The sequence below is a fragment of the Urocitellus parryii genome, chromosome 8 (genome assembly GCF_045843805.1).
Source record: "Urocitellus parryii isolate mUroPar1 chromosome 8, mUroPar1.hap1, whole genome shotgun sequence".
NCBI classification, from domain to species: Eukaryota; Metazoa; Chordata; class Mammalia; order Rodentia; family Sciuridae; genus Urocitellus; species Urocitellus parryii.
Window position 1 is genome coordinate 31,487,321 of NC_135538.1, and position 9,196 is coordinate 31,496,516.

Genomic DNA, 9,196 nt, shown 5'->3' on the forward strand with positions numbered 1-9,196 from the left:
TCTGGGAAGTGTGCATCTTGTGTCAATTATCATTTAGTAAATAATGTTTCTCTCAAATGCTTCAGGATGTTTATTTCACCAAGAAGCTGCTAGCATGAAGGTTATGCTGTAGAATTGAGGTGACATTTCCCCTCTTCAATTTAATGTATCATATGCATTTCCTGTGTTAACTGTCATAATGACTGGGAAATTCCCATGATGTCAATGAATTCCTTTATCAAAGTTAGCTGATTTAGAAAAATAAATGTATGGTTGTTGAACTGTCTTTTAGTACCCGGCTGGTCATAGTAAGTTTTACTGATCTCTTAAACCAAGGGTATTATAAATTATAAGTCAAAGAATTTAGAAAAGAGTTACCATAACTAAACCAGCAAAATAACTCATAAACATAGGAAGGACTTATAAAATCACCAAAGAATCAATCAATGAATTGAATACAGAAACCATGAGATGACAAAGGCTACCACTGTGATTCTAGGGTTTTGGCTGCTTTTCTTTCTCTCCTGGCCACCCTGGTTTTGTAACTCTTTGAGGATGACTCTGATTTGCTAATATTTTTAACCATTTTAGCCTGTTTTTCTGGCCACGTAAATAATATTACTATAAAAATTATTAAATAGAGGTAGGAGTGAAAAATAACAGAAAATCTGCCAAAATCCAAATTTGATTTATAATAGGCTGACAACCTACTATGAAGTTGTGGGCACTGGATAATCATTCCACTGCATCATCACTGACACCTGTATAGAACACAGCACTTCTGAACACCAGGCACAGGGTCCAGGAGATGCCAATGCAAATTCTCAGCACAGACACTGTGGATTCAATAGGATAGACCAAAGAGTCAGTAATAGCACTGTACCTGTTGATGAAGATGAAACGTAGGTGGAAGAGAGAAGAGTAAAATTCCACATCACAGCAAGTGTGAAAACTGCAGAAATGTCTCCCAAACTATCTGAAGGATGAGATGCAGTCTGGCTCCTTCTACCAAAGTAGATCTGGATGGTCTTTGCAGGTTCCATCTCCTACAAAATGACCATGGCTATCACGATGGAAAAGGGAATGTTGACCATTTCCTAAACTTATAATGTGCCCAATACTGCCAGGAGCCGTCCATGAACTGTGCATGAACCAGATCAAAGCCATCAGGCAGGAAAGCCTAGTATCAGGAACTCCCAGCGCAATCCTGCTGGTTTGGGAATTCTGGGTTCACGTGGCTTCCTACCTAGATCCATTGAAAATTCAGCACAGCTCATTTATTGATTGGGTTGTTTGTTTTATTTGGTGGTGTTTTTTTTTTTTTGAGCTCTTTTGATCTCCTGGAGATTAGTACTCTATCTGACCTGCATGTGGCAAAAATTTGCTCCAAATGTAGGCTCTCTCTTCACCTCATTGATTGTTTCTTTTGATGAGAAGAAGCTTTTTAGTTTGAATCCATCTCATTTATTGATTCTTGATTTTATTTCTTGTACTTTAGGAGTCTTGTTAAGAAAGTTGGGTGCCGCAGTCTGGCTGGGCACAATTCAGGAGCCACTTGTCAAAAGAAACAAACTTTATTTTTAAAACTACAAACGCCAAACAAAACAGCTCCTCAGGAAAAACCCTCAGAGCCCAACTGCCACCACCGGCTTCCACACGCCTCTCCCACACACACCAACAACCACCTCCCACAATCCTCCTGCTCTTGAGGCCGATTGGCTAGGTCGCGTGGGCGGAGCCAAAGAAGTCCCCCAATGAGCAGTTCCGTAGTCTGAAGGGCAGGGAAACAGCCCAATGAACATGACCGCAGAGGAGCCAATCAGCTAGATGTTGCTGGGGCCGCTGTGAGCCAATCATCAGCTGGCAGTCTGAAGGGCAGGGAAACAGCCCAATGAACATGACTGCAGAGGAGCCAATCAGCTAGATGTTGCTGGGGCCACTGTGAGCCAATCATCAGCTGGCAGCTTGAAGGGCAGGGAAACAGCCCAATGAACATCACCACAGCCAATCAGCTAGATGTTGCTGGGGCCACTGTGAGCCAATCATCAGCTGGCAGCTTGAAGGGCAGGGAAACAGCCCAATGAACATCACCACAGAGGAGCCAATCAGCTAGATGTTGCTGGGGCCACTGTGAGCCAATCATCAGCCTGCAGCTGGAAGTTTGCTGGCAGCTGGAAGTTTGCTGGGGCCCCTTTGGCTGTGGCTCTCAACATCTCCCCCTCTATGTTTAAACAACAAGCATGTGGCTTAGGGACCGTGCCTGCCTTAGGTTGTCCAATACTACATATGGTCCTTACCCGTCTTCGGATGAGCTGACCTCAGGGCGTCAGCCTCCTGTCTTAGGTTGGTACCATTGTAATTGGATCTTACCCGTCATTGACTACCGGTCCAGTATACAGCCACACCTGTGGAGAAGTACCAGCGGGGGGGGGTGAGGTTCTTTGCCTCACCTCTGTTGGCCCCCAAATAGCTGAACGATCATTACAAGCAGAAGGGAGGAAGATATACCAAATCAATACTCCAACACTGCCACAAGTCGCTGCACCAACAGATAGTTCACAATGCATACAAGTGAGTTTACAATGCATACAAGTGACACATAGTTTAGGCAAGTTCTGTAAGCGGTTCAGTGATGGCTATTGCAGAAACTGTAGATTAGTTTTATCTTTGTCTTCACCGGCACAGGGATGAAGATAGGAATTCTGGCAATAATGGCTAAAGAAAAAATTATATAACATTCTAGAAGGTACTAAAAGAAAACAATTTTCTTAACAATTCTTCACTGGCACTGGGATGAAGATAGAAATTCTGGCAATAATGGCTAAAGAAAACATTGTGTAACATTCCAGAAGGCACTAAAAGAAAACAATTTTCTTAACAATTTACATTATCTTGAAAAGAATTATTAAATATAATGAAAAAGATAGGTGAAAGTAAACAAACAGATCTGTTAACCTTCTTTTTTGTTTACATATTAAAATAATTCTTAACAGTTATTTACCCAATTTAAATTAAACCATTTAAATCACGTGAATAAAAAAAAAAATTTTGGATCCATTTTTTTTTTATGAGCACTCATCATATATGATATATGGACATATGTACATTCAAACATATAACACAAAACACAAGTGTGCACACATAATATAATACATACAACACATAACATAATAGTAAAGGCCTTATAACTTTTTACAGGTGAAATCTCCATTGCAATGTTTAAAAACTCAATAGTCAAAAAAGAAAACAAATAGAACTGATCAGCAAAACATTAACCTAGGTCTGTATGAGCTCAAAAAACAAAATAGAACTTCATGATATGGGAAAGGGCAATAATAAAACAGATATTGAAAAAAGCATCCTGGTTCTGTCGCAGATGTAAGGATAGCCAAATTGGAGTTTTGGATATCAGCTATTATTGATTTGAGCCAAATCATCTTCTTTTTGGTCTGTAGAATTCGCTTTAGTTAATCTCTCTGGAATCCAAATTGGCTGCTGTTCTCCCTGTGGAAACACACAAACAGACCCCCGACTCCAGACAATCACTGGGTCAGGATTTTAGTTAATCTCTCCGGAATCCAAATCGGATGCTGTTCTTCCTGTGGAAACATATAAACAGGCCCCTGACTCCAGACAATCACTGGGTCAGGACCTTGGTTAATCTCTCTGGAATCCAAATCGGCTACTGTTCTTCCTGTGGAAACACACAAACAGACCCCCGACTCCAGACAATTACTGGGTCAGGACCTTTCCATTGTCCTGTTAGAATATCTTTCCAAAGTACCTTGGGCTTATGTACATTTTTTGGACGCATATGCCTTTCTGCAGCACTAAGTCCTGATGAATCCAAATTTTAAAAGTTTAGAGTAAAAAGGGTTATTTTAAGTTTATCTTTGGGGAATATATACCCCTTCCCAATTCTGTCTTTTTGCTTTAATAAGTACATTTTAATAGTTTGATGAGCTCTTTCAACTATGCCTTGTCCCTGTGGATTGTATGGGATTCCTGTTATATGAGTAATGCCAAATGATGAACAAAATTGTTTAAAAGAAGTAGACGTATAACCAGGGGCATTATCTGTTTTTAACTGTTTTGGAATGCCCACAGTGGCAAAATTTTGTAAGCAATGAGCTATAACATCTTTAGTTTTTTCTCCGGCATGAAGGGAGCCCATCAAAAATCCAGAAGAAGTATCAACTGTAACATGCAAATATTTTAATTTTCCAAATTCTGGCAAGTGTGTGACGTCCATCTGCCAAATATGGTTAGGTATCAATCCTCTAGGATTGACTCCAAGATTAACTTGTGGTAAAAAGGTCACACAATTTTGACATTGTTTTATTATTTGTCTAGCTTGCTCCTTAGTTATTTTAAAACGCTTTTGTAAAGTATTAGCATTGACATGGAACCTTTTATGAAAATTTATAGCTTCTTCTAGTATAGAGAAAATATGTACGTCATGTGTAGTTTTATCTGCTAAATCATTGCCCAAACTAAGGACTCCAGGCAATCCTGTATGTGCCCTGATATGTCCTATAAAGAATGGATCTTTTCTGCCCCAGATTAAACTTTGTATAGTGGAAAACAAAGAGAAAACAGTAGAAGAAGGGGAAATCCTACCAGCATCTTCAAGGGATACTATAGCATTAACTATATACTGACTATCAGAAAATAAATTAAATACAGAATCTTTAAATATCACAAAAGTTTGTAATACTGCATTAAGCTCTACCTTTTGAGCTGATTGTTTGGGTACTAAAAATGTAAAAGTTCGATCAGGTGTAACTATTGCTGCTGTACCATTATTTGACCCATCAGTGAATATATTTGGAGCATCCATGATAGGTGTTTTTCTTGTCATTTTTGGAAAAATTACAGGATGCAATGACAAAAAAGACAATAAAGGATTAGATGGTAAGTGGTTATCAAATGAAACATTAGATTTGTACATGATTATTGCCCAAGTATTTAATTCATTAGCTAATTCATCAATTTGATTCATAGTATATGGAGTAATAATTTTATTAGGAGAAATTCCAAACACTGCCTTTGCTGCTTTTATTCCTTTGAGTATTAATTGTCCTACAGCCTCAGGATACCTAGTAAGAATAGTGTTAGGAGAATAAGATAAATGTATCCATAATAATGGACCTTCTTGCCAAAATACTCCTGTAGGAATATTTTTTGTTGGTAGTACAATAAATAATAAAGGCAAACTTATATCAATTTTATCCAAATGCATATTTTCCATATATGTTTCAATAATTTTTAATGCCTTTCTTGCTTCAGGTGTTAACATTCGGGGTGAATTTGGATCTGATGGACCTTTTAGGATATCAAATAAAGGTCCCAATTCTCCTGTTGGAATACCTAGATAAGGCCTTATCCAATTTATGTCTCCTAATAACTTTTGAAAGTCGTTAAGTGATTTGAGTTGATCTACTCGTATTTGAATTTTTGGTGGATGGACCATGGTTGAGGATAATAGAACTCCCAAATAATTAATTGGAAAATTTAATTGTACTTTATCTATTGCTATCTCTAGATTATAATTTTTTAATAAGTTTGTAAGTGTGGCATAACATTCTAGCAATGTGTTTTTAGCTTTGTGTGCTAATAATATATCATCCATATAGTGAAATATTTGTAGCTCAGGATTTTGATTTCTAAGTGGCTGGATTACTCTGTTAACATAAATTTGACACATAGTTGGGCTGTTAGCCATCCCTTGAGGGAGTACTTTCCATTCATATCTCTGATCAGGACCTTCATGATTTAGTGCAGGGATAGTAAATGCAAAACGTGGACTATCCTCAGGATGAATTGGAATTGAAAAAAAACAATCTTTAATATCTATAACTAAAACATACCAAGTTTTTGGCAAAGCAGACAACTGAGGAATCCCCGATTGAGCAGGTCCCATAATGACCATTTCATTATTAATGGCTCTTAAATCTTGCAATAATCTCCATTTACCAGATTTCTTTTTGATGACAAAAATGGGAGTATTATGGGGAGATACAGAAGGTTGTATATGTCCTTCCACTAATTGTTGTTTGACCAGATCATGGGCTACTTGTATCTTTTCTTTAGTCAAGGGCCACTGAGGAACCCATACTGGTCTTTCTGATTTCCAGGTAATTTTTATTGTCTCAGTGGCCCTTTGTGAAAATCCAACCCATGTCTGTCTGTTCCTTGATTTATTTGTATTGGTGCTGCTATACCTTGTTCTTGTTTTTCTAATCTTTTTCCTTTCCTAAAACCTTGTCTAGCCATAATAGTGGGTGCATTTTGATTGACATTATTTGTTAATGTCAAACCTAATTGATCTAAGACATCTCGTCCCCATAAATTTACAGGAAGATGATCCAATACATATGGCTGTATAGTTCCTTCACATCCTTCAGGATCCTTCCAATCTAATACCATTGCACTTTTATCGGGATTATTCGCCACTCCTAGGCCTTGAAGCGTTTGAGTGGCTTGTTGTAATGGCCAATGTTTTGGCCATTCTTGAAGAGAGATAATGCTAAGGTCTGCACCTGTATCCAGTAACCCATTAAATTCATGTCCTTGAATATTTAGTTTTAGCATGGGGCGAGAATCTAAATTTAAAGAAAGCATAGCCCAATCTACACCTGTGGAGCCTAATCCCTTGGAACCTCTTTCTACAGCATGACTGGAAAATTTATCATGTAGGCTTGGTATTATTAGTAACTGTGCTATTCTATCTCCTGGTGAAATTACTGATATACCCTTTGGAGAACTGGCTATAATTTTTATTTCACCTTCATAATCGGGATCAATTACCCCAGGACTTATCAAAAGTCCTTTTAGAGTAGAAGAGCTGCGTCCCAATAATAAGCCTACTGTTCCTTTGGGAAGAGGTCCTTTCACCCCTGTGGGAATGATTTGAACTCCCATCTCTGGAGTTAGTACTGATTTGGCGGAGGCGCAGATGTCCAACCCTGCGCTCCCTCTAGTCTGTCTGACGAGGGATCTGATGCCCTGGGCACTACCTTGATGGGGTTGCTGGGGTTGCTGGGTTCCTCCAGAGCTCCGTATATTTGTGGTTTGGGGCCCCGGAGCATTGGAGCCCCCTGTCCGTTTTTGGCAACGGAGCCCGATGCCTTTGTCCACGATATTGTGGATAAAAACCTTGTCCTTGCTCGTTTTTTGATAATGGAGTACCCTCTATGGTGGTTTGAGAACGGCATTCATTAGCCCAATGTCTCCCTCTACAGCATCGTGGGCAAATACCCGGTATTCTATTCCTTTGATACCTAGTATTGTTAAACCCTCCTCCTATGAGGCAATTCCTTTTAAAATGTCCTGCTTGTTGACAATTGTAGCATGTTCTTGGCCCGGCATCTAAAGCCTGTTTTACTGCAGCTGCCACAATTTGCCCTTGTTCATTAATGTCTCTGGCATCTAAAGCCTGTTTTACTGCAGCTGCCACAATTTGCCCTTGTTCATTAATGTCTCTGGCATCTAAAGCCTGTTTTACTGCAGCTGCCATGACTTGCTCTTGTTCATTAATGTCTCTACACAATTTAATATATTTGTTTAAATCTTCCTGTTTCCATGGTCTAATGATATCTCTGCACCAACGATTCGCTTGGTCATAAGCCAGTTGTTTTATTAATGGCATTGCTTGTTCTGTATTCCCAAAAACTCTGGTAGCTGTTTGAATAAGCCTATCTACAAATTCAGCATAAGGTTCATTAGCTCCTTGTATTATCTTAGATAATTGACCTTGTAAACCTCCATGTCCTTGTAAAGTCTTCCATGCCTTAAGTGCATCTACAGCAATTTGTGCGTATACACCAGGATCATATGCAAGTTGTTGCTGCCGATCCTCATAAGGTCCCTTTCCTAACAACATATCTAGATTTCTCTGAGGATAACCAGCTGCTGCATTTCCCATAGCCGTCTCCTTGCAAAATTCCTCATTAGCAACCTTCCATAACAGGTATTGTCCTCCAGTTAGCACAGCTTTACACATATTAGCCCAATCTGCTGGCGTCATGTTTAAGTTGGTAATGGATTCGATCAAGCTTACAGTGAAGGGTGCTTGAGGACCATAGGTTGTTACAGCCTCTTTTAGCTCCTTCACTGTTTTGTAAAATAAACCCTGGTGAATTCGCTGCCCTCCTACCTCAAATACAGGGCATACTTGAGATCCTGTCTCAGGATCCCAACTATCAACTGCGGGGGTTGGGAGTCTCCTAGCATATGGAGGTGGTGCTGTTGATTGGACACTTATGCCCTCTGGTGATAGAATGCTGTTAGTAGCAGTCTCCTGTAGAGGTGGTGCTGTTGGTTGGACACTTTCACTCTCTAATAGAAAGATGTTATTAACAGTCTCCTGTTGTAACTTTTCCCCTGATGGCTTTTGCTGCTCTAAACTTCCTTCCTCTACCTTTGTCTGAACTGAAGGCTTTCGACTAAGCAAGCCAGATACGAGCGTCCACATTGGCAATGTGCCAACTGGCAGAGTCCCTGGGCTTTTCTTTTCTATTCTTTTTAAATCCTCACCATGATGGTTCCATTGTGATATATCTAACAACTCCTCCTTAAAAAGCCATGGGCTATATTTTTGTATTATATCAACGTATGCCCTGACTGCTCTTGATTTTACTGGGAAGCTTCCTTGCTCTAACAATTTACTTAACACTCTTTCGGTTTGTTTTTTACTAATTGCTGATCCCGTATTTCTATAATACAACCCAGCAAGATAACAGCAAACAAAACCGAGACAGAATCCAATAAAAATGGAACAACAAAATTTCATTATAGCCTTTCTATCCTCCTGACATGTGTATCCGTCCTTTCTCCCTATCTGTTCCTCAGACGTAAATAGTTTTTCCTCAAATGTGAGCGGTTTTTCTTCCGTCTCATCTCCAGGGACTGAAATGTCCATCCTTCCTTTCTCCCTATCTGTTCCTCAGACGCAAATAGTTTTTCCTCAGATGTGAGCGGTTTTTCTTCCCTCTCACTCATCTCCAGGGACAGGCAAGTTAAAACAAAAATGAAGCAAAACAAAAGAGGAATCTTAGAATGGCTACCCATCCTCTCGCCCTGCCCTCAGGGGCGAGCAGTTTACTTACCCTCAGTCGCTCCCCGTGCGAGCCACCAAATGCCGCAGTCTGGCTGGGCACAATTCAGGAGCCACTTGTCAAAAGAAACAAACTTTATTTTTAAAACTACAAACGCC

The 9,196-nt window shown here is 39.6% G+C and overlaps 1 pseudogene; it reads right to left on the minus strand.

The window, feature by feature from the left end:
* Nucleotides 1-232: 232 nt before the first annotated feature.
* LOC113176464 (trace amine-associated receptor 6-like) lies at nt 233-8,455 on the minus strand (annotated as a pseudogene).
* Between the last annotated feature and the right edge of the window lie 741 nt (nt 8,456-9,196).